This window comes from Nesoenas mayeri, assembly GCF_963082525.1.
Source record: "Nesoenas mayeri genome assembly, chromosome: 2".
NCBI classification, from domain to species: domain Eukaryota; kingdom Metazoa; phylum Chordata; class Aves; order Columbiformes; family Columbidae; genus Nesoenas; species Nesoenas mayeri.
In genome coordinates, this window is record NC_137543.1 from 96760539 (window position 1) to 96785386 (window position 24848).

General features: G+C 45.1%; 2 long non-coding RNA genes across 2 annotated transcripts in view; one reads left to right on the forward strand and one right to left on the reverse strand.

Annotated features, from left to right (window-relative positions):
* LOC308037395 overlaps positions 1-24848 on the forward strand; it is a 293259-nt gene that overhangs the window by 250924 nt on the left and 17487 nt on the right. The gene's annotated exons all lie outside the window — the stretch shown is intronic.
* LOC308037397 overlaps positions 7238-24848 on the reverse strand; it is a 90696-nt gene continuing 73085 nt past the window's right edge. The window contains exon 2 of the long non-coding RNA XR_013921795.1: positions 7238-7286. This is a non-coding gene — a long non-coding RNA (uncharacterized lncRNA). The remainder of the gene's footprint in view (positions 7287-24848) is intronic.

Sequence of the window (24848 nt, forward strand, 5' to 3'; positions counted from 1 at the left end):
TTTGGTTGAAGTTGTTTTCTGTTGGTTGTTTTAGGTGGGGTATGTGAAGTTGTTTTTGTGGAGGTTGCTTTCAGTAGTTTGTGTGAGGTTGGTGTAGGTGGTTTGATGGAGGTTGTTTAGATGATTGGAGGTTGGGTGGTTTAGGTTGCTTCTTTGAGGTTGGTTTGATTTTCTTCTGTTCTTTTCAGTAGGCAGTTTAGGTAGGTTCATGGATGTCTGTGTTTTCAGGTAGGTTGGCCTAGGTAGGTTTGGTTTCCATCATTGAGGTTGCCTGAAGGGTTTGTGTTGAGGTTGGTTCAGGTTGTTTGTTTGAGGTTGGTTTAGTTGTATTTAGGTAGTTTGGAGGAGGTGATTTGATTTGGGTAGGCTGTTGGAGGTTGTTGAGGTGTTTTGTGGTGGCTCAGGTTGACTAGGAGGTTTAGTCTGGGTTTTTTGGTAGATTTGGTTTTGGTTGTTTGGTGGTTGAGGTTTTTTTGATCACTTGGCTTAAGTAGGTTGAGGTTGTTTGGGGTTTGTTGTTTTCAGTTGTTTTGTGCTGTCTGAGGCTGGTTGTGTGTTTGTAGGTTGTTTCTCAGAGGCTTCATGTTGTTGTAGCTGGGTTCTTGGAGGTCATTGAAGGTTGTTTGTATTTTGGTTTTGGTTAGTTGCTTGAGGTTGCTTGAGGTTGGTTCAGGTAGTATGCTGTAGATTGTTGAAGGTTCTTTTTAGGTTGTTGATGGCTGGTTGTTTGAAGATTTTGAAGCTAGATTGGTTGACGTTCTTGAAGGTTGATTGTTTGCAGTTATTTAAGGTTAATTTAGGTGATTTTTGGTTGAAGGTGTCTTCCCTTGGTTGTTTTAGGTGACGTATCTGAAGCTGTTTTCGTTGAGGCCGTTTTCAGTAGTTTGGTTTAGGTTTGTTTAGATGATTTTAAGTTGATTGGTTGGTTGGTTGGTTATTTTAGGTTGTTTCTTTTCAGTAGGCAGTTTAGGTGGGTTGGTGGGTGTCTGTGTTCTCAGGTAGGTTGGTTTAGGCAGGTTTGGTTTAGATTGTTTAGGTTGCTTGGAGAGTTTCTGTTGAGGTTGGCTCAGGTTGTTTGGTTTAGGTTGGTTTAGTTACTTTTTGGTAGGTTGTTTTAGGCAGTGTTATTTACGTTTACCAGTCACTGCTGGATCTCATCCTCACTAACAAGGAGGGTCTGTTCGAAGCAGTAAAGGTTGAGGGCTGCCTGGCTTGCAGTGACCACGAGATGGTGGAGTTCAGCATCTTGTGTGGCAGAAACAGAATAGCAAGTAGAATTGCAACCCTGGACTTTAGCAGGGCTAACTTTGGCCTTTTCAAGCAATTGCTGGGGGAAATCCCATGGGCAAGACTGCTTGAAGGAAAAGGAGCCCAAGAGAGCTGGATTGCATTCAGTGATTGCTTCATCCACACTCATGATCAGAGCATCCCCACACGTAGGAAGTCAAGGAAGGGAGCCAGGAGGCCTGCGTGTTTGAATAGGGATCTGTTGGGTATGCTCAAGCAGAAGAGGAGAGTTCACAGGTCATGGAAGCAGGGGCTGGCCACTTGGGAAGAATATAAGGCTGCTGTTAGAGGATGTAGGAAGGCAGCTAGGATAGCCAAGGCCTCCTTAGAATTACAGCTGGCGAGAGGCGTCAAGGACAGCAAAAAGAACTTTTTCAAATACATAGCGGATAAAACTAATACCAGAGGCAATGTAGGCCCACTGAGGAATGGGGTGGGTGCCCTGGTGGCGGAAGATACAGAGAAGGCAGAATTACTGAATGCCTTCTTTGTCTCTGTCTACTCTGCCGGAGGCTGTCCTGGGGAGCCCTGTACCCCTGAGACCCCAGATGAAGCCAGGTCAATGGAGGAGCTTGCTTTAGTTGATGAGGACTGGGTTAAGGAGTAATTAAATAGACTGGACATCCATAAATCCATGGGTCCAGACGGGATACATCCGCGGGTGCTGAGGGAGCTGGCTGAGGTCATTGCTGGACCGCTCTCCATCATCTTTGCCAAGTCTTGGGAAACGGGAGAGGTGCCCGAGGATTGGAGGAAAGCAAATGTCACTCCAATCTTCAAAAAGGGCAAGAAGGAGGACCCGGGTAACTATAGACCGGTCAGCCTCACCTCTGTCCCTGGGAAAGTAATGGAACAACTTATCCTTGGTGCTATCTCAAGGCATATCAAGGATAAGAAGGTTATCAGGGGCAGTCAGCATGGCTTTACCAAGGGTAAGTCATGCTTGACCAACCTCATAGCCTTTTATGAGAATGTTACAAGGTGGATGGATGATGGCAGAGCCGTGGATGTGGTCTACCTTGACTTCAGTAAAGCCTTTGACACAGTCTCCCACAGCATCCTAGTTGCTAAGTTGAGGAGGTGTGGTCTAGACAATAGAGTAGTGAGGTGGGTTACAAACTGGCTTAAGGAGAGAAGCCAGAGAGTGGTAGTCAATGGTGCGGAGTCTAGTTGGAGGCCAGTATCTAGTGGAGTGCCTCAGGGGTCAGTACTGGGGCCAGTATTATTCAATATATTCATTTATGACTTAGACGAGGGAATAGAGTGTACTATCAGCAAGTTAGCTGATGACACTAAGCTGGGAGGAGTGGCTGACATGCCAGAAGGCTGTGCTGCCATCCAGCGAGACCTAGACAGGCTGGAGAGTTGGGCGGGGAATAACCTAATGAAATTTAACAAGGAAAAGTGTAGAGTCCTGCATCTGGGCAGGAACAACCCCAGGTTCCAGTATTGGTTGGGAAATGACATATTAGAGAGCAGTGTAGGGGAAAGGGACCTGGGGATCCTGGTGGACAACAGGATGACCATGAGCCAGCACTGTGCCCTTGTGGCCAGGAAGGCCAATGGCATCCTGGGATGTATTAGAAGGGGGGTGGTTAGTAGATCAAGAGAGGTCCTCCTTCCTCTCGACTCTGCCCTGGTGAGACCCCATCTGGAATATTGTGTCCAGTTCTGGGCCCCTCAGTTCAAGAAGGACAAGGAACTGCTGGAGAGGGTCCAGGGTCGGGCAACGAAGATGATTAAGGGAGTGGAGCACCTCCCTTATGAGGAAAGGCTGAGGGAGCTGGGTCTCTTTAGTTTGGAGAAGAGGAGACTGAGGGGTGACCTTATTAATGTTTATAAATATATAAAGGGTGAGTGCCATGAGGATGGAGCCAGGCTCTTCTCGTTGGCAAACAATGATAGGACAAGGGGCAATGGGATCAAGCTGGAACACAAGAGGTTCCACTTAAATTTGAGAAAAAACTTCTTCTCAGTAAGGGTGACAGAGCACTGGAACAGGCTGCCCAGGGGGGTTGTGGAGTCTCCTTCTCTGGAGACATTCAAGATCCACCTGGACATGTTCCTGTGCAACCTCACTTAGGCGTTCCTGCTCCAGCAGGGGGATTGGACTAGATGATCTTTTGAGATCCCTTCCAATCCAGAACACGCTGTGATACTGTGATACCAGTCTCATCTAAGGGCGTGTCCAGTCTCACCAAAGGAAATACCAGCTTGGCCTCACCAAGAGAATACCAGCACCCTGAGGACCCTCACTCTGAACCAGACATGGGAGGATGCTGCGCTCCTGACCCCAGCATCCTCGCTGTGGAACACCAAGGCTACACATCATCGTACAAGTCCCGTCATCCACACTGCGGGGCCCTAAAAGACCTGATCCCTCACTCTTTTATTTCTTCCTTTCTCTCTGCTCTTTCCTTCTCTCCTTTTTTCTATACCCTCATTTCTTTGTCTCTCCTTCTGTATATATATAGATATAGATATATGTATATATATATATCACTCTCTCTTTCTCTCTCCCTTATACCTTAGCTTTCCTTCCTTCTCTACCACTCTCTTTCCCCTTTGAACATATAAGGATAACACCATCTTTAAGCTCTGCTGTTAATTTCTGGTTAAATTTCATATTCATATATACTGATGGTTGCCAAAATACCGCTTGTAGTAGGATTTCCGCTGTTAATGTGTTGATAAGTTCTGTTATACTTTGCCAAGTCACCATTTGCTGTAACCAATATCCCAACAAGTTCTTTTAGTAAAACTCACAATTGAATTGGACCCCGGAGGTGATTGTCTGCCATTCACTTCACATAACCGCGCAGAATTAACCCAGAGCTAACTTGCACCTGGTCTCATCTGTTGAGTCAGGGCTCATCCCCTCTGTTGGGACGGGACAGGAGGGTTTGTGTTTGGATGAAAACTCAGCAGCTTTGCAGGCTTTGAACCCTCACACCCTACATGCCCTGTGCCACTTTGCCTGCTCATAGCTGCACTCTTGAGGGAGGGAACAGCACACTCGAGAGCAGCTGCAGGGACATTTTCTCCCCATGCTCCCCTTTATTGTCATCTGGTTCACTTCTTTCCTCTCTTTCCTCCTCCATGATAGTTGCCCCTTGCTGGCTGCTGCCAAGCGTTCTTGCCCACTCAATGCCAGCTTGTCTCTTGACTTGTAGAATCACAGAATCATTTTGGTTGGAGGAGACTCTCAAGATCATTGAGTCCAACCAGAACCTAATTTGTTTAGATTGCGTGATGACAATCTATACCACTGACTCCTTGAAGGGGTTTTCATTTCTGTCCCGATTGCCTTCTCCAGGATTTTTCAATACATAAATTTAAAAAAAAAAATTAAAAAAAAAATTAGATTTGATTGGAACATCGTGTTGATTTTGGCCCCAAAGACTTTGTTTCCTAGAAATAAGTTGGATCGTCATCAGAACGCTTTGAAGATTTCTAGCCAGTGTAGAACTATTGCATTGCGTTGTTTTTAACACAATTCTATGCATGTTCCAGTGTGTGCATTTAATTTTGACTTCACTCAGAATTTTAAAAACAGTCTTAAACTGAAGAGAGCTTTCAGGCTTGGTAGAGAAAAAGAGCAGATCTTGACTCCACGGTCTGCGGACATCGCTCTAAAGACAGTTTCTGTGCATCCAAATGCTGTTAATCCTTGATAATATGATGATGCTTGTGTGATGACCACGGAAACGCACAGGGGGGCAGCAATGAGGAAAGAAGAACCTTGAAAGATAGTCCAGTGCTGCTCACATCCCAAAGGAGGATGATCAGTTTTCCGTATCATTACTTACAAATGCTTGTCTAATTTGTTCTTTAAAAAAAACCTTTAATATTACTGCTGTTGCAAAGGTTGCTACATACCCTACGTTTTTCAGGTTTTTAACTTAAGCCTCATCATTCTGTGTCCTGTGTGCAGTGGATGTACACAAATGCTTTTCTTCATAGCTACCTTTTAGATGTTTAGACACACTTGTTTCTCTTCACTATTGCCCTATTGACTTTCTGTAGAATCCCAGAAGTTGTACTACACCCTTCTTGAAAGGCAAGACATCATCTGGAGGGTTCAACAGCTAATATGTGCAAATACAATGCTGCAAAAATAATGCGTGGATGTACTATCTGAAGTGTCATGTGTGATGAGGAATCACTGGGTGTTGTACTCAGTGAGAAATGGTACATAAAAACTAGGTGACAGAAAGAGGCCATGAGGCTGGCCTACTGTTCTTCCAGCTTGCGGTGCAGCTCTGTGGGCTTTGGATGACTAAAGGAAAGCAGGAGGCACAGGGGAGAACTGCTGCTGGATCTTCATGAAAGATGGGAAATGATTTGGAGAGAGGCTTTCAAAGTCAGAAATGCAAGTCAGGAGCCCAGTTCCAAGTTGCCTGTAAAATCCCTGTGTACTTCCCTCGCTTGTGTAACTTTGTGTATTGTCCAGAAGTTTTCATTTCAAAGTTAAGAAAGTTACACTTGTATGATAGGTGATGTCATGATCTCATAATAACAGTTGTAATAAAAGTAATGGAAAATGTCAGTATTCAAAACAGAGCCATGATAAATGATAAACAAACTTCTACAACTGTGGCTTACTGTGCCCTCCACGTTACAGCTGTCATTAGTCATTGATGCTGGTTCCTCAGACTTTGAGCTGTAGTATCTGCTTTTTTTTTTCCAGGGTGTGTTCTGAAGTTGCTGATGGCACTGCCTTAGTCCTTTGGCTAAAAAGTGTAGCAAATCTTTTGTGGATTATCAGTATGAGCAGCAGTCAAACAGCATTCTTTTCAAACCAACAGGGAAGAAAGTTGCACCAGTTCATCTCAGTTCCCTAATACCAAAGATCTTTTTCTCATTTATTGATCCTTTTGGATTTTGCTCCTTCTTTAAGATCAGTCGATGTCTGGAGGGAACCGTCACATCTTTGAAAACTCCTTGTAGCTATGGAAAAGAGATTTGTTGACTTCCTTGGGTGATAAGTAGACACTGCAGAAATGATATGCCGCTCATCTCTAAGTCCCAGATGGGAATTAGGAAGGAATGTGTTACTGGAAAATAACATAGAACTGGGCCCCTTGAGACAGAAATATGTTGATGAAATCGTGTAGTGTTATTAACCAAGACATAGCGACTCTTTGGCCAGGGAACAAACAGATTCTGTGCTAAAATAGTGTTAGTTCCAGGTAATTCTCAACAGTCTCTCCAAGCAATGGATCTACCTTGCAAATGAGATAAAGTGGACCTAAATAGTGAAACAATAAGGGCTGTTTTTCTTCTCTCGGTTCAAAATCGACACAGCAGAGCCCATATAGTTTTCAAATCAGCAGCAGCTCCCTCACCTGCTTGCTATCATACAGAGCAGAATCTGTACTCTCTCCTTCCGTACGGCTCCTGAAGGAAACTTGGTTGCACTTGTTCACTTGTTGGAAAGAACAGGATGTTGATCAAGTGCAACTGTAGCAAATACTTTCTTTGTTTAAACAATTTAGAATTTTCCTGTGTTGATTCTCATGAGAAAAAATTAAATAGTGCAATATTTTTCAGAATTCTCCTCTCTTCTCTTCTCTTCTCTTCTCTTCTCTTCTCTTCTCTTCTCTTCTCTTCTCTTCTCTTCTTCTCTTCTTTCTCTTCTCTTCTCTTCTCTTCTCTTCTCTTCTCTTCTCTTCTCTTCTCTTCTCTTCTCTTCTCTTCTCTTCTCTTCTCTTCTCTTCCCCTTTCCCTTCCCCTTCCCCTTCCCCTTCCTCTTCCCCTTCCCCTTCCCCTTCCCCTTCCCCTTCCCTTCCTTTTCCCTTCCCCTTCCCCTTCCCCTTTCCCTTTCCCTTTCCCTTTCCCTTTCCCTTTCCCTTTTCCTTTCCCTTTTTTCTCTTCTCTCTCTCTCCTCTCACTCTTCACTCTAAACCTCTTTCCAGTACATAAAATGCAATGGATACAAGTGTTTCTATTTTATTTTATTTTATTTTATTTTATTTTATTTTATTTATTTTATTTTACTTTATTTTATTTTATTTTATTTTATCTATATTTTTAATTTACTTCATTTTGTGTTTTTTCATGTTCTGTTATTCCATGTCATTTCCGTTTCTCACTCTTTTTCAGAGCCAATGCTCATAATCCTTAACACAAGCCCACGTGTAGCCAGGAGCAGGCTGATGCATTCTTCCGTTTAGCTTGAACAAACAGCCCTTGCAGGCTGGCAAAGGCAAGTCCCAGAGCTGCAGAGAGCAGCAGCAGCAATAGAGGCCAAGCTTTGCCTGGTTCCTGAAGAGGGAGAACCTTGAGAATGAGGCGTGGGACTGACCATGCCCAAAAGAAGAAGAAGGAGAAGAAGTTGATGATGGCTGTGGTACCGTGGGATATTTTCCAGAGCTACGTGACACGTAGCGATGACAAGCAGACTTTTTGCCTTGCACACCTGTTTTGCTGCTGTGCTTCTTGGGCAGGGTGCACGAGAAGCGCTCTGGTCCCTGCCAGGCGCTGGTGTTGCCTGCACGGAGAGCTGCCGAGTGGCAGCTGCGCATGGTGCAGCCAGGCTGGAGGCCTTCCAAGCAGGGGCTGTTTTGGTGGAGGGAGGTTTTTGGGTTTGGTAGCTTGGTTGAGGTTGTTGAGGTGGTTGGAGGTGGTTTGTTTGGGGCAGGTTGTTCTTTGAGGGTGGTTGTGAGAAGCTGGTTGTTGAAGGCTGGTGGGTTTAGGTAGCTTGATGTAGGTGATTTTTGGTTGAAGTTGTTTTCTGTTGGTTGTTTTAGGTGGGGTATGTGAAGTTGTTTTTGTGGAGGTTGCTTTCAGTAGTTTGTGTGAGGTTGGTGTAGGTGGTTTGATGGAGGTTGTTTAGATGATTGGAGGTTGGGTGGTTTAGGTTGGTTCTTTGAGGTCGGTTTGATTTTCTTCTGTTCTTTTCAGTAGGCAGTTTAGGTAGGTTCATGGATGTCTGTGTTTTCAGGTAGGTTGGCCTAGGTAGGTTTGGTTTCCATCACTGAGGTTGCTTGAAGGGTTTGTGTTGAGGTTGGTTCAGGTTGTTTGTTTGAGGTTGGTTTAGTTGTATTTAGGTAGTTTGGAGGAGGTGATTTGATTTGGGTAGGCTGTTGGAGGTTGTTGAGGTGTTTTGTGGTGGCTCAGGTTGACTAGGTGGTTTAGTTTTGGTTTTTTGGTAGGTTTGGTTTTGGTTGTTTGGTGGTTGAGGTTTTTTTGGTCACTTGGCTTAAGTAGGTTGAGGTTGGTTGGGGTTTGTTGTTTTCAGTTGTTTTGTGCTGTCTGAGGCTGGTTGTGTGTTTGTAGGTTGTTTCTCAGAGGCTTCATGTTGTTGTAGCTGGGTTCTTGGAGGTCATTGAAGGTTGTTTGTATTTTGGTTTTGGTTAGTTGCTTGAGGTTGCTTGAGGTTGGTTCAGGTAGTATGCTGTAGATTGTTGAAGGTTCTTTTTAGGTTGTTGATGGCTGGTTGTTTGAAGATTTTGAAGCTAGATTGGTTGACGTTCTTGAAGGTTGGTTGGTTGCAGTTATTTAAGGTTAATTTAGGTGATTTTTGGTTGAAGGTGTCTTCCCTTGGTTGTTTTAGGTGGCGTATCTGAAGCTGTTTTAGTTGAGGCCGTTTTCAGTAGTTTGGTTTAGGTTTGTTTAGATGATTTTAAGTTGGTTGGTTGGTTGGTTGGTTATTTTAGGTTGTTTCTTTTCAGTAAGCAGTTTAGGTGGGTTGGTGGATGTCTGTGTTCTCAGGTAGGTTGGTTTAGGCAGGTTTGGTTTAGATTGTTTAGGCTACTTGGAGGGTTTCTGTTGAGGTTGGCTCAGGTTGTTTGGTTTAGGTTGGTTTAGTTACTTTTTGGTAGGTTGTTTTAGGCAGTGTTATTTACGTTGCATGTTTTGAAGATGGATTCCTTCAGGCTGGGGTGGTTTAGATTGGTTGTTGAGGGTGCTTTAGATGCTTTGGTTAGATTGACATTGTGTTTTGTTGGTTTTAGGTTGTGTCTGGATGATTTGGATGTGACTGCAATCTGGCTGGGACATGTGTCCCCCCACTAATCACCAGGCTGGATTGGGCTGTTTCTGCTGTCTCAGCAGATGTCCCCTTCCTCCTTCCCTGCTCCACGTGTTTCCCTCCCTTGCTCAGAGAGGACGACCTTTCCCGCTAGAGGCGAACCATTGCTAGGTCAAGGGGATCCGGTAGCTGCGCTGTGCTCGAGAACCTCCAAACAAGCTCAGGGTCCATTAGTAGGAGAACCTGGAGTAGTCAAGCTTCCACGAGTGCAGACACATCCAAGTGAGACACTGCATGGGGTAGGGTGGCTGGTGGTTGGAGTTTTGTTGTTGATGTTTTTTAGGGTGTTTTAGCTTCGTTGTTGACATTTACTTGATTTAGATTGGTTTTTAGCTTGGTGATTGTAGGCTGGTTTCAGTGGTTCTGTTTAGCTTTGGGTTGTTTGCTTTAGGTCATTTTGGTCAGGTTATGTCATTTGGTTTCATATGTTTGAGGTTGGTTTAGATGGGTTGTTATCGGTAGTTTTATCCTTTATCAGATTGTTTTGAAGTTGTTTGAGGTTGTTCAATGGTTGTTTTAGCTTAAGATTGGTTGGTGTCGGTTTGGTTACAGGTTGCTTAAGATTGGCTGAGAAATGCTGGTTTATGTAGTTTTAGATTGTTTTAGGAAGGATTTTTTAGATCATTTGGTTTGGGTAGGTTTGTTTTAGGGTGTTTAGGTTGGTTTCTTTTGTTTGGTTTAGGTTGGTTTAGGTAATTTGTTGTAGATTGTTTAAGGTTCTGTTTAGGTTGTTGGTGGCTGAGTGAAGTGTTTTAAGGCAGACTATCTAGGTTGTTTAAGGTTGGTTTAGGTGAGTTGTTCTATGCTGGTTTAGGTAGACTGTTCTAGTTAAGTTTGGGGCCACCTGGTGGAGCAGCAGGCGCCCAGCCCAAATGGCCCAAAGAAGCCGTGGCAAGGGGCCGTGCTCAGTGCTGCAGAGGAAGGCAAAAAACCCCCAGAGATGCTTGCTGTCCCACGTTGGGGGAAAAAAAGCCTTCCTCCCCCCAGCTGCAGGGCACGAGAGGCCATCTTCCTGGTGCTTGAGCAGCAGGCAGGAACCGAGCCAAAAGGGCCCAGAGGAGCTCTGCAAAGGGGTCATGCTCAATGCTGCAGAGGAAGGCAAAAAACCCCCGGGGACTAGTGCCAATCTGCCCCGGGGGAAAAAATTCCTTCCTGACCCCAGTGCTGGCGATCGGCTGTTCCCTGAGCATGTGAGCCAGACCTGGCTCCTTGTCCCACAGGCTGCTCACGCCCCCCAGGACCTGCCCAAGCCCTAGCCTGTCCTATGCTATCCTCCCTTGAGCTGGAGCCATCTCCCGGACTTCCGAGAGTGCCCAAATGCCTCTGAGCTGATGGACCTTAGGGGCAAGAATCCTTCCTGTGCCTGGTGGGACACCAGTGGGTGTTCCAAGCACAGAAGAAATTCCCTTGGTCTCTCCACTGCTATCCAGCTCAAAAGGATTTCCATCCATGAGCTGAGCTTGGAAGGTGGCAGCAGATCACCTTGCAATGGAGAACCTCCAGCAGCCTCATGCAAGCTCTTCCTCCCTCAGCCCCTGCCCTGTGGTTCTAGCAGCTCCTCAAGTGCTTCCCCCGGGATGTGTTGGGACTGTCCCCGGGCCAGCTCTGGCACTGGACACGGGACCCGGCTGCTCCTTTTGATCCTGCTCGGGGCATTGTGAGTGCTGCGTTGCCGGGTGCTGGCATTGTGACACGGGGGTGACAGAGCCACGCGTGTGCAGCCCCGCCCACCCCAACCCCGCCCAGCACCCTTGGAAGGAAGCCTTTGGGGTGCTGGCCCCAAATCAGTCCCTGTCGTCTACAGGACAGGGGAGTAATCAACCTAACCGTGTCCCTTTTTTGCCAAAACACAGTGTGGATTTGTTGCCAGTCCAGCCTTACTTCCAGTACTTCTTCCTAAAGCTCTGTTACGATTTCCTGACCAAACCTGGGAAGAAGAAACAAAATGCCAGAGATACGAATTACTGAATGCAACAAAAAGGCACAACAGAGGTGACGGAGGAAACAGCAAGAGGGGAAGGAGAGGAGGAGCAGAGGACATGTAAGCAAACAAGACCCTTGAATCTCACCCCATCAGAGGTATGATAGAAGGGATCCCAAAGACCAGGCTCTGAATAAAAAGCATACCTCGTAAGCTTCTGTCTCCAGGTCTCTAATTTGCTCCTCAGCCTCAGGTCTGTTCTGACAGTAGGCCACATTTCTCTGCCTCATTTCAGCATCTAGATGCTTCAGAAGAAATGTGGCAGCTGCTGCAATAGCCTTTACAAGGTTATGAGCCTAAAGAGGGATGGGAAAATAGGAAGGGGGGAAAGGGTTAATGGGGGAAAAAAAAAAATCAAAGTTTACCCGTTTTGGTCAACAAAGTTTCCTGCAGCTTCTAGATTCCCAGCTTACTTGTACTGAAGCCGCGGTCTCGGCAGATACAATTGTACACTAGATCTGATGCAATTCTTCTCTGTTTTACTAACAGATGCATAATGAGGAGGTTTTTTTTGATGTTAGAATCTATTATTGCTGCAGATAGCATAGACGGTGACTTGAAGTTAACAGAAGAGCATTTTTCCCCTCCACTTGCCCTGTTCATAAGGCTGACAAGGCAGAAGCATATACTGTTGCTCCTGTGTGGGATTAATCTCACAGCAATTACTGAGGCCAACCTGTGACTGCTGACCAGGAGCCATCACTGCCCGTGTTTACATGGCGTTTGTGTCACTTCCTGGCTCGGCAGCACACAAGACAATATTCCAATAACGTATCTGCCTGATGGTGTTACAGAGTTCGAGCCAACGGCAGGGACTTGTGTGCGATCTGCCGCAATAGCTTTTGGAAGGTCGTGAGCCTAAACAGGGTTGGGAAGAAGAGGAAAGGGGAAAGAAAAAGTTAACTGGGAAAAAAAATCCAAGTTTCCCACTTTCGGTCAACAAACTTTCCTGCAGCCTCTATGGTCCCCAGCTGACATCTAGGGAAGCCACAGTCTCAGCAGATACTATGTTACACTAGAACTGATCCAAATCTTTCCTGTTTTTTTATTAGGTGCATCACTAGGAGCATGTTTCTTTTAATGTTAAAAGCTGTTATTGTAGCAGATCACATCATAGTGATTGTACATTCAGAAAAAGACTTTTTCTCCCTTCCTCCCGTACTGCATTTCTATTATTTACAGAGGGAGAGAGACAGAAAAAGTCTGAAGGATTTGTAAAATTTGCTGAGACTTAGAGGGCAAATCTTGATGTGGAAGGACCATTCAGCCAGCCAGCCACAGTCCAGGAGGTTCCTCCAGTGCATTGATGATATCTTCATCATGCAGATGGTGGAGGAGCCGACTAGGAGAGGTGCACTGCTGGATCTCATCCTCACTAACAAGGAGGGGCTGGTCGAAGCAGTAAAGGTTGAGGGCTGCCTGGGTTGCAGTGACCACGAGATGGTGGAGTTCAGCAACTTGTGTGGCAGGAACAGAATAGAAAGTAGAATTGCAAGCCTGGACTTTAGCAGGGCTAACTTTGGCCTTTTCAAGCAATTGCTGGGGGAAATCCCATGGGCAAGACTGCTTGAGGAAAAGGGGCCCAAGAGAGCTGGATTGCATTCAGTGATTGCTTCATCCACACTCATGATCAGAGCATCCCCACACGTAGGAAGTCAAGGAAGGGAGCCAGGAGGCCTGCGTGGTTGAATAGGGATCTGTTGGGTATGCTCAAGCAGAAGAGGAGAGTTCACAGGTCATGGAAGCAGGGGCTGGCCCCTTGGGAGGAATATAAGGCTGCTGTTAGAGGATGTAGGAAGGCAGCTAGGATAGCCAAGGCCTCCTTAGAATTACAGCTGGCGAGAGGCGTCAAGGACAGCAAAAAGAACTTTTTCAAATACATAGCAGATAAAACTAATACCAGAGGCAATGTAGGCCCACTGATGAACGGGGTGGGTGCCCTGGTGGCAGAAGATACAGAGAAGGCAGAATTACTGAATGCCTTCTTTGTCTCTGTCTACTCTGCCAGAGGCTGTCCTGGGGAGCCCTGTACCCCTGAGACCCTGGATGAAGCCACGTCAATGGAGGAGTTTGCTTTAGTCGATGAGGACTGGGTTAGGGAGCAATTAAATAGTCTGGACATCCATAAATCCATGGGTCCAGATGGGATGCATCTGAGGGAGCTGGCTGAAGTCATTGCTGGACTGCTCTCCATCATCTTTGCCAAGTCTTGGGAAACGGGAGAGGTGCCCGAGGATTGGAGGAAAGCAAATGTCACTCCAGTCTTCAAAAAGGGCAAGAAGGAGGACCCGGGTAATTATAGACTGGTCAGCCTCACCTCTGTCCCTGGGAAAGTAATGGAACAGCTGATAAGCTTTGTGCCATCTCAAGGCACATCAAGGATAAGAGGGTTATTAGGGGCAGTCAGCATGGCTTTACCAAGGGCAAGTCATGCTTGACCAACCTCATAGCCTTTTATGAGAACGTAACAAGGTGGATGGATGATGGCAGAGCGGTGGATGTGGTCTACCTTGACTTCAGTAAAGCCTTTGACACAGTCTCCCACAGCATCCTCACAGCTAGTTGAGGAGGTGTGGTCTAGACAATAGAGTAGTGAGGTGGGTTGCAAACTGGCTTAAGGAGAGAAGCCAGAGAGTGGTAGTCAATGGTGCGGAGTCTAGTTGCAGGCCAGTACCTAGTGGAGTGCCTCAGGGGTCAGTACTGGGGCCAATATTATTCAATATATTCATTAACGATTTAGATGAGGTAATAGAGTGCACTATCAGCAAGCTTGCTGATGACACTAAGCTGGGAGGAGTGGCTGACACGCCAGAAGGCTGTGCTGCCATCCAGCGGGACCTGGACAGGCTGGAGAGTTGGGCAGGGAATAACCTAATGAAATTTAACAAGGGAAAGTGTAGAGTCCTGCATCTGGGCAGGAACAAGCCCAGGTTCTAGTATAGGTTGGGAAATGACATATTAGAGAGCAGTGTAGGGGAAAGGGACCTGGAGGTCCTGGTGGACAACAGGATGACCATGAGCCAGCACTGTGCCCTTGTGGCCAGGAAGGCCAATGGCATCCTGGGGTGTATTAGAAGGGGGGTGGTTAGTAGATCGAGAGAGGTCCTCCTTCTTCCCCTCTACTCTGCCCTGGTAAGACCCCATCTGGAATATTGTGTCCAGTTCTGGGCCCCTCAGTTCAAGAAGGACAGGGAACTGCTGGAGAGGGTCCAGGGTCGGCCAACGAAGATGATTAAGGGAGTGGAGCACCTTCCTTATGAGGAAAGGCTGAGGGAGCTGGGTCTCTTTAGTTTGGAGGAGACTGAGGGGTGACCTCATTAATGTTTATAAATCTATAAAGGGTGAGCGCCATGAGGATGGAGCCAGGCTCTTCTCGTTGTCAAACAATGGTAGGACAAGGGGTAATGGGATCAAGCTGGAACACAAGAGGTTCCACTTAAATTTGAGAAAAAACTTCTCAGTGAGGGTGACAGAGCACTGGAACAGGCTGCCCAGGGGGGTTGTGGAGTCTCCTTCTCTGGAGACATTCAAAACCCGCCTGGACATGTTCCTGTGTGACCTCACCTAGGCGTTCCTGCTCTAGCAGGGGGATTGGACTAGATGATCTTTTGAGGTCCCTTCCAATCCCAAACATACTGTGATACTGTGAGACATTCAGAACCTGTCTGGACACATTCCTGTGTGATCTGCTCTGGGTGAACCTACTTTAGCAGGTGGGTTGGACTAGATGGTTTCCAGAGGTCCCTTACAAGCCCAACCATTCTGTGATCCATACTGAAGTGCTAGAAGACCCATGAAGGAGGTGTTGAGCATTGATAAGGATCATGGCTGAAAACATTGTGACTAGTTCAGCCAGAAGAAGACACATTCAGAGCAGGAGGCACTGCAATCTGCACATCAGCGACGAGCTAAGGAGCCACAGATCCAGGCTGGCTGACCGACAGGAGATGGACGATGTGCTGGAGGGCACATAGCCCCATCTCCTGATATGCCCAGCTTGGCAAACAAAGGGGAAAAGTTGAGACCCCATTATCATGGCCCAGGGCTTGTCAAAACTTGTTGGTCTTTTGCAATCACCATTTCCCCCTGGATTTCTGCAAGACACTAAGGGAGACCCTCAGTGTGGCCCAGGACTTGTCCAGACTTGTCCCTGTGAAAAATGCGGTTTAGCTGTAAACTTGAGGAGACAAGATAACGAAGATTTACAGCAAAAGGGGGCGCCAGTCTGGTTTCATTCAACTTGGCAGCTTGGGTCCAAGTCAATTCAACAGAATGAGCCAAAGGTAAAAAGTTCACTGTGATGAAGCTGAAGGAGCCTTCATGCAAAGACCCCTCCTCAAATTCCCCAAGTGGCACTGCGCAGGTGCAACAGGGGAGCGTCTATGGAAATGGTTATCTGAGACTCATTTTAATCAGAAGCAGGGAAAGGTTATGAATGTCCAGTATAAATGAAAATAAGAATGGTTTAATAGTTAAGCATGTTGAACTAAGTCATATATGTAATTCTCTTATTTGTATTTGGTGTTTAGGTCGTAATGGACTGTGATATAAGCATATCCACGAAGGGAACTTGCTAACAGGATTGTGTAATAAACATTTAAGAGGAGATAAGGAAACCAAAGCTAGATTGAGAATTCTAGCAGCCACTGGAGGAATATTAAAAAAAAAAAAAATAGTGAAGAATGATGGGAGGTACTTACTGAAGGTGTGGGTGGTAACTTAGAGAGTCCACCAGTGATAGGAAGAATAGAGTTCCATGTTGTCCTGTTGCTCCTGGGGAGTGAAGGCCAAGAGTTTGGAATACGATAAAAAGTCACCACCTAACGGCAAAATCAGGAAGGCGGGGACGCTACCCTTGCTGCCGAGAAGACGACGAACTCGGCTGCCAGCTGCAACCTGGTAGGCCAGAGAGGCAGAGGATCTAGAAACCTGGACCTGATCCTCTTGCTAGGAGCGGTGACTTATTGTTCCTAACTTAGCCTGGCCAACCCCTGTACCAAATGCTATGAGCACGTGAGAATAGGACGACTGACACAATATGTTCTCAGTTATCACACTCATGTTAATTCTGGGTGTTATGACAGAACAAAATTGGAAAAATGTGAAATCCAAGGGCAGAAGTTAGGGGTAGCAACAAACCTAGGGAAAGGTGGACTCGGTGTAGGCTTTGTCTCCTGCCCTAGGGGAGAACAGAATATCTGTTTTACACAAGCTGGTATGTAGGGCTATTCAGATGGAGGGAGAGTGCAAGATCAGTATAAGGAGGAGTTAGTTAAGAATGCCACTCAGGAATTGAAAAGGAGGCAAGAGAAACAGAAATTGGTACTGAAAAATAGTGATTGGTATGAAGAAGTAAGGAAAAAAGACAAGGGATTACAATTACCAACAGTAGGGAAAAACCTGTTTATAGATCTTATGGAAAAGATAGCCCGGGAATTAAATGTCACATCATGCTGGATATGTGGGGGGTCTCAAATGGCAGAACAGTGGCCTTGGAGAGGAGAGAGTGTAAGCCCAGAAGGATTACTGGTATGGAACAGGACTCATGTAACTGGGGAAAAAAGACCAGAATGATGGGTATTAAGTCACTTAATAATAGGGCAGGTATGCATATCAAGGGATGATGGTAAACTGGGTTTTACTGAATAGGTTGGGCAAACCCCTTGTAAGTTAGTGTTACGAGTAAATTCATCAAATACCTCTATTCTTCCCACTTGGTGGCCAGGTCCACCTAATGGATATTGGTCTCGAAATTGTAGCCTGGGAAATGAAATGATATGCTGGAAGAATCGAAGCAAAGCAAATCCTTTTGAGGAAATTGGGGATTTAAGGAGATATTGGCAGAATCCTGGCTCTACCGATGTAAACAAACCATGGAAAGCTCCCGCTGGATTCTTTTGGATATGTGGGAATAGAGCTTATAATGAGTTAATGCCTAAATGGAGAGGGTCTTGTACAATAGGGATAATTCAACCAGCATTTTTCCTTTACCAAAGGAAAAAGGGAGTCATCTGGGGAAACCTCTGTACGAAACTTTAAACAGAGAGAAGTGGGGTTTAATAAATATTCATTCAACTTGGCATCTTGGTCCAAGTCAATTCAACATAATGAGCCAAAGGTAAAAAGTTCACTGTGATGAAGCTGAACGAGCCTTCATCCAAAGACCCCCAAAGACCCCTCCTCAAATTCACCAAGTGGTACTGCGCAGGCGCAACAGGGGAGCGTCTATGGAAATGGTTATCTGAGACTCATTTTAATCAGAAGCGGGGAAAGGTTATGAAAATGTATAGGTGTTCCTGCGGTCATTATGAATATGTAATACCTTACTGTATTTAAGCACACTTCTTATTGTTTAAAGGTGTGCGTGTTGGGCGGAGCGAATCCCCCGCGCACTCAGCGCTGGTTTGCTTATGCTCTAATGAACACGTGTTTCAGGAATACAAGGAATTGGATTAAATGTTGTTTATCCATAGAAAAAGCATAAGTTATTTATTTCATCCCTCTATCGCAATCACCACTTCTTCCCCCTACTCCGACTTTACTCTACTCTGGAAGCTATAAAAAGCTCGCCCTAAAACAGCATGGAAGGGAATACCAGTCTCATCTAAGGGCCATGCAACCTCACTTAGGCGTTCCTGCTCCAGCAGGGGGATTGGACTAGATGATCTTTTGAGGTCCCTTCCAATCCAGAACATACTGTGATACTGTGATACCAGTCTCATCTAAGGGCGTGTCCAGTCTCACCAAAGGAAATACCAGCTTGGCCTCACCAAGAGAATACCAGCACCCTGAGGACCCTCACTCTGAACCAGACATGGGAGGATGCTGCGCTCCTGACCCCAGCATCCTCGCTGTGGAACACCAAGGCTACACATCATCGTACAAGTCCCGTCATCCACACTGCGGGGCCGTAAAAGACCTGATCCCTCACTCTTTTATTTCTTCCTTTCTCTCTGCTCTTTCCTTCTCTCCTTTTTTCTATACCCTCATTTCTTTGTCTCTCCTTCTGTATATATATAGATATAGATATATGTATATATATATATCACTCTCTCTTTCTCTCTCCCTTATACCTTAGCTTTCCTTCCTTCTCTACCACTCTCTTTCCCCTTTGAACATATAAGGATAACACCATCTTTAAGCTCTGCTGTTAATTTCTGGTTAAATTTCATATTCATATATACTGATGGTTGCCAAAATACCGCTTGTAGTAGGATTTTCGCTGTTAATGTGTTGATAAGTTCTGTTATACTTTGCCAAGTCACCATTTGCTGTAACCAATATCCCAACAAGTTCTTTTAGTAAAACTCACAATTGAATTGGACCCCGGAGGTGATTGTCTGCCATTCACTTCACATAACCGCGCAGAATTAACCCAGAGTTAACTTGCACCTGGTCTCATCTGTTGAGTCAGGGCTCATCCCCTCTGTTGGGATGGGACAGGAGGGTTTGTGTTTGGATGAAACCTCAGCAGCTTTGCAGGCTTTGAACCCTCACACCCTACATGCCCTGTGCCACTTTGCCTGCTCATAGCTGCACTCTTGAGGGAGGGAACAGCACACTCGAGAGCAGCTGCAGGGACATTTTCTCCCCATGCTCCCCTTTATTGTCATCTGGTTCACTTCCTTCCTCTCTTTCCTCCTCCATGATAGTTGCCCCTTGCTGGCTGCTGCCAAGCGTTCTTGCCCACTCAATGCCAGCTTGTCTCTTGACTTGTAGAATCACAGAATCATTTTGGTTGGAGGAGACTCTCAAGATCATTGAGTCCAACCAGAACCTAATTTGTTTAGATTGCGTGATGACAATCTATACCACTGACTCCCTGAAGGGGTTTTCATTTCTGTCCCAATTGCCTTCCCCAGGATTTTTCAATGCATACATTAAAAAAAAATATTTAAAAACCAATAAATATATTTGATTGGAACATCGTGTTGATTTTGGCCCCAAAGACTTTGTTTCCTAGAAATAAGTTGGGTCGTCGTCAGAACACTTTGAAGATTTCTAGCCGGTGTAGAATTATTGCATTGCGTTCTTTTTAACACAATTCTCTGCATGTTCCAGTGTGTGCATTTAATTTCTACTTCACTCAGAATTTTAAAAACAGTCTTAAACTGGAGAGCTTTCAGGCTTGGTAGAGAAAAAGAGCAGATCTTGACTCCACGGTCTGTGGACATCGCTCTAAAGACAGTTTCTGTGCATCCAAATGCTGTTAAGCCTTGATAATATGATGATGCTTGTGTGATGACCACGGAAACGCACAGGGGGGCAGCAATGAGGAAAGAAGAACCTTGAAAGATAGTCCAGTGCTGCTCACATCTCAAAGGAGGATGATCAGTTTTCCATATCATTCCTTACAAATGCTTGTCTAATTTGTTCTTTAAAAAAATCCTTTAATATTACTGCTGTTGCAAAGGTTGCTACATACCCTACGTTTTTCAGGTTTTTAACTTAAGCCTCATCATTCTGTGTCCTGTGTGCAGTGGATGTACACAAATGCTTTTCTTCATAGCTACCTTTTAGATGTTTAAACACACTTGTTTCTCTTCACTATTGCCCTATTGACTTTCTGTAGAATCCCAGAAGTTGTCCTACACCCTTCTTGAAAGGCAAGACATCATCTGGAGGGTTCAACAGCTAATATGTGCAAATACAATGCTGCAAAAATAATGCGTGGATGTACTATCTGAAGTGTCATGTGTGATGAGGAATCACTGGGTGTTGTAAGCAGTGAGAAATGGTACATAAAAACTAGGTGACAGAAAGAGGCCATGAGGCTGGCCTACTGTTCTTCCAGCTTGCGGTGCAGCTCTGTGGGCTTTGGATGACTAAAGGAAAGCAGGAGGCACAGGGGAGAACTGCTGCTGGATCTTCATGAAAGATGGGAAATGATTTGGAGAGAGGCTTTCAAAGTCAGAAATGCAAGTCAGGAGCCCAGTTCCAAGTTGCCTGTGTACTTCCCTCGCTTGTGTAACTTTGTGTATTGTCCAGAAGTTTTCATTGCAAAGTTAAGAAAGTTACACTTGTATGATAGGTGATGTCATGATCTCATAATAACAGTTGTAATAAAAGTAATGGAAAATGTCAGTATTCAAAACAGAGCCATGATAAATGATAAACAAACTTCTACAACTGTGGCTTACTGTGCCCTCCACGTTACAGCTGTCATTAGTCATTGATGCTGGTTCCTCAGACTCTGAGCTGTAGTATCTGCTTTTTTTTTCAGGGTGTGTTCTGAAGTTGCTGATGGCACTGCCTTAGTCCTTTGGCTAAAAAGTGTAGCAAATATTTTGTGGATTATCAGTATGAGCAGCAGTCAAACAGCATTCTTTTCAAATCAATAAGGAAGAAAGTTGCACCAGTTCATCTCAGTTCCCTAATACCAAAGATCTTTTTCACATTTATTGATCCTTTTGGATTTTGCTCCTTCTTTAAGATCAGTCGATGTCTGGAGGGAACCGTCACATCTTTGAAAACTCCTTGTAGCTATGGAAAAGAGATTTGTTGACTTCCTTGGGTGATAAGTAGACACTGCAGAAATGATATGCCGTTCATCTCTAAGTCCGAGATGGGAATTAGGAAGGAATGTGTTACTGGAAAATAACATAGAACTGGGCCCCTTGAGACAGAAATATGTTGATGAAATTGTGTAGTGTTATTAACCAAGACATAGCGACTCTTTGGCCAAGGAACAAACAGATCCTGTGCTAAAATAGTGTTAGTTCCAGGTAATTCTCAACAGTCTCTCCAAGCAATGGATCTACCTTGCAAATGAGATAAAGTGGACCTAAATAGTGAAACAATAAGGGCTGTTTTTCTTCCCCCGGTTCAAAACCGACACAGCAGAGCCCATATAGTTTTCAAATCAGCAGCAGCTCCCTCACCTGCTTGCTATCATACAGAGCAGAATCTGTACTTTCTCCTTCCGTACGGCTCCTGAAAGAAACTTGGTTGCACTTGTTCACTTGTTGGAAAGAACAGGATGTTGATCAAGTGCAACTGTAGCAAATACTTTCTTTGTTTAAACAATTTAGAATTTTCCTGTGTTGATTCTCATGAGAAAAAATTAAGTAGTGCAATATTTTTCAGCATTCTCCTCTCTTTCTCTCCTCTCCTCTCCTCTCCTCTCCTCTCCTCTCCTCTCCTCTCCTCTCCTCTCCTCTCCTCTCCTCTCCTCTCCTCTCCTCTTCTCTTCTCTCCCCTTCCCCTTCGCCTTCCCCTTCCCGTTCCCCTTCCCCTTCCCCTTCTCTTCCCCTTCCCTTCCCCTTCCCCTTTCCCTTCCCCTTCCCCTTCCCCTTCCCCTTTCCCTTTCCCTTTCCCTTTCCCTTTCCCTTTCCCTTTTTTCTCTTCTCTCTCTCTCCTCTCTCTCTTCCCTCAAAACCACTTTCCAGGACATAAAATGCAATGGATACAATTTTTCTATTTTATTTTATTTTATTTTATTTTATTTTATTTTATTTATATTTTATTTTTTTATTTTTTTTATTTTTTTTACTTTAATTCATTTTATTTTATTTTATTTTACTTTACTTTATTTTATTTTATTTTATTTATATTTTTAATTTACTTCATTTTGTGTTTTGTCATGTTCTGTTATTCCATGTCATTTCCGTTTCTCACTCTTTTTCAGAGCCAATGCTCATAATCCTTAACACAAGCCCACATGTAGCCAGGAGCAGGCTGATGCATTCTTCCGTTTAGCTTGAACAAACAGCCCTTGCAGGCTGGCAAAGCCAAGTCCCAGAGCTGCAGAGAGCAGCAGCAGCAATAGAGGCCAAGCTTTGCCTGGTTCCTGAAGAGGGAGAACCTTGAGAATGAGGCGTGGGACTGACCATGCCCAAAAGAAGAAGGAGGAGGAGAAGTTGATGATGGCTGTGGTACCGTGGGATGTTTTCCAGAGCTACGTGACACGTAGCGATGACAAGCAGACTTTTTGCCTTGCACACCTGTTTTGCTGCTGTACTTCTTGGGCAGGGTGCACGAGAAGCGCTCTGGTCCCTGCCAGGCGCTGGTGTTGCCTGCACGGAGAGCTGCCGAGTGGCAGCTGCGCATGGTGCAGCCAGGCTGGAGGCCTTCCAAGCAGGGGCTGTTTTGGTGGAGGGAGGTTTTTGGGTTTGGTAGCTTGGTTGAGGTTGTTGAGGTGGTTGGAGGTGGTTTGTTTGGGGCAGGTTGTTCTTTGAGGGTGGTTGTGAGAAGCTGGTTGTTGAAGGCTGGTGGGTTTAGGTAGCTTGATGTAGGTGATTTTTGGTTGAAGTTGTTTTCTGTTGGTTGTTTTAGGTGGGGTATGTGAAGTTGTTTTTGTGGAGGTTGCTTTCAGTAGTTTGTGTGAGGTTGGTGTAGGTGGTTTGATGGAGGTTGTTTAGATGATTGGAGGTTGGGTGGTTTAGGTTGCTTCTTTGAGGTTGGTTTGATTTTCTTCTGTTCTTTTCAGTAGGCAGTTTAGGTAGGTTCATGGATGTCTGTGTTTTCAGGTAGGTTGGCCTAGGTAGGTTTGGTTTCCATCACTGAGGTTGCTTGAAGGGTTTGTGTTGAGGTTGGTTCAGGTTGTTTGTTTGAGGTTGGTTTAGTTGTATTTAGGTAGTTTGGATGAGGTGATTTGATTTGGGTAGGCTGTTGGAGGTTGTTGAGGTGTTTTGTGGTGGCTCAGGTTGACTAGGTGGTTTAGTTTTGGTTTTTTGGTAGGTTTGGTTTTGGTTGTTTGGTGGTTGAGGTTTTTTTGGTCACTTGGCTTAAGTAGGTTGAGGTTGGTTGGGGTTTGTTGTTTTCAGTTGTTTTGTGCTGTCTGAGGCTGGTTGTGTGTTTGTAGGTTGTTTCTCAGAGGCTTCATGTTGTTGTAGCTGGGTTCTTGGAGGTCATTGAAGGTTGTTTGTATTTTGGTTTTGGTTAGTTGCTTGAGGTTGCTTGAGGTTGGTTCAGGTAGTATGCTGTAGATTGTTGAAGGTTCTTTTTAGGTTGTTGATGGCTGGTTGTTTGAAGATTTTGAAGCTAGATTGGTTGACGTTCTTGAAGGTTGGTTGGTTGCAGTTATTTAAGGTTAATTTAGGTGATTTTTGGTTGAAGGTGTCTTCCCTTGGTTGTTTTAGGTGACGTATCTGAAGCTGTTTTCGTTGAGGCCGTTTTCAGTAGTTTGGTTTAGGTTTGTTTAGATGATTTTAAGTTGGTTGGTTGGTTGGTTGGTTATTTTAGGTTGTTTCTTTTCAGTAGGCAGTTTAGGTGGGTTGGTGGGTGTCTGTGTTCTCAGGTAGGTTGGTTTAGGCAGGTTTGGTTTAGATTGTTTAGGTTGCTTGGAGGGTTTCTGTTGAGGCTGGCTCAGGTTGTTTGGTTTAGGTTGGTTTAGTTACTTTTTGGTAGGTTGTTTTAGGCAGTGTTATTTACGTTACATGTTTTGAAGATGGGTTCCTTCTGGTTGGGATGGTTTAGATTAGTTGTTGAGGGTGCTTTAGGTGTTTTGGTTAGATTGACATTGTGTTTTGTTGGTTTTAGGTTGTGTCTGGATGATTTGGATGTGACCGCAATCTGGCTGGGACATGTGTCCCCCCACTAATCACCAGGCTGGATTGGGCTGTTTCTGCTGTCTCAGCAGATGTCCCCTTCCTCCTTCCCTGCTCCACGTGTTTCCCTCCCTTGCTCAGAGAGGACGACCTTCCCCGCTAGAGGCGAACCATTGCTAGGTCAAGGGGATCCGGTAGTTTTAGCTTAGTTGTTGACATTTCCGTGATTTAGATTGGTTTTTAGCTTGGTGATTGTAGGCTGGTTTCAGTGGTTCTATTTAGCTTTGGGTTGTTTGCTTTACGTCATTTTGGTCAGGTTGTGTCATTTGGTTTCATATTTTTGAGGTTGGTTTAGATGGGTTGTTTTAGGTAGTTTTATCCTTTGTCAGATTGTTTTGAAGTTGTTTGAGATTGTTTAATGGTTGTTTTAGCTTAAGATTGGTTGGTTTGGGTTTGGTTACAGGTTGCTTAAGGTTGGCTGAGAAATGCCGGTTTCTGTAGTTTTAGATTGTTTTAGGTAGGATTTTTTAGGTCATTTGGTTTGGGTAGGTTTGTTTTAGGGTTTTTAGGTTGGTTTCTTTTGTTTGGTTTAGGTTGGTTTAGGTAGTTTGTTGTAGATTAAGGTTCTGTTTAGGTTGTTGGTGGCTGATTGAAATTTTTTAAGGCAGACTGGTTTAGGTTGTTTAAGGTTGGTTTAGGTGAGTTGTTCTATGCTGGTTTAGGTAGACTGTTCTAGCTAAGTTTAGGGCCACCTCGTGGAGCAGCAGGCGCCTAGCCCAAATGGCCCAAAGAAGCCGTGGCAAGGGGCCGTGCTCAGCGCTGCAGAGGAAGGCAAAAAACCCCCAGAGACGCTTGCTGTCCCACGTGTGGGGAAAAAAAGCCTTCCTCCCCCCAGCTGCAGGGCACGAGAGGCCATCTTCCTGGTGCTTGAGCAACAGGCAGGAACCGAGCCAAAAGGGCCCAGAGAAGCTCTGCAAAGTGGTCATGCTCAATGCTGCAGAGGAAGGCAAAAAAACCCCGGGGACCAGTGCCAATCCGCCCCGGGGGAAAAAATTCC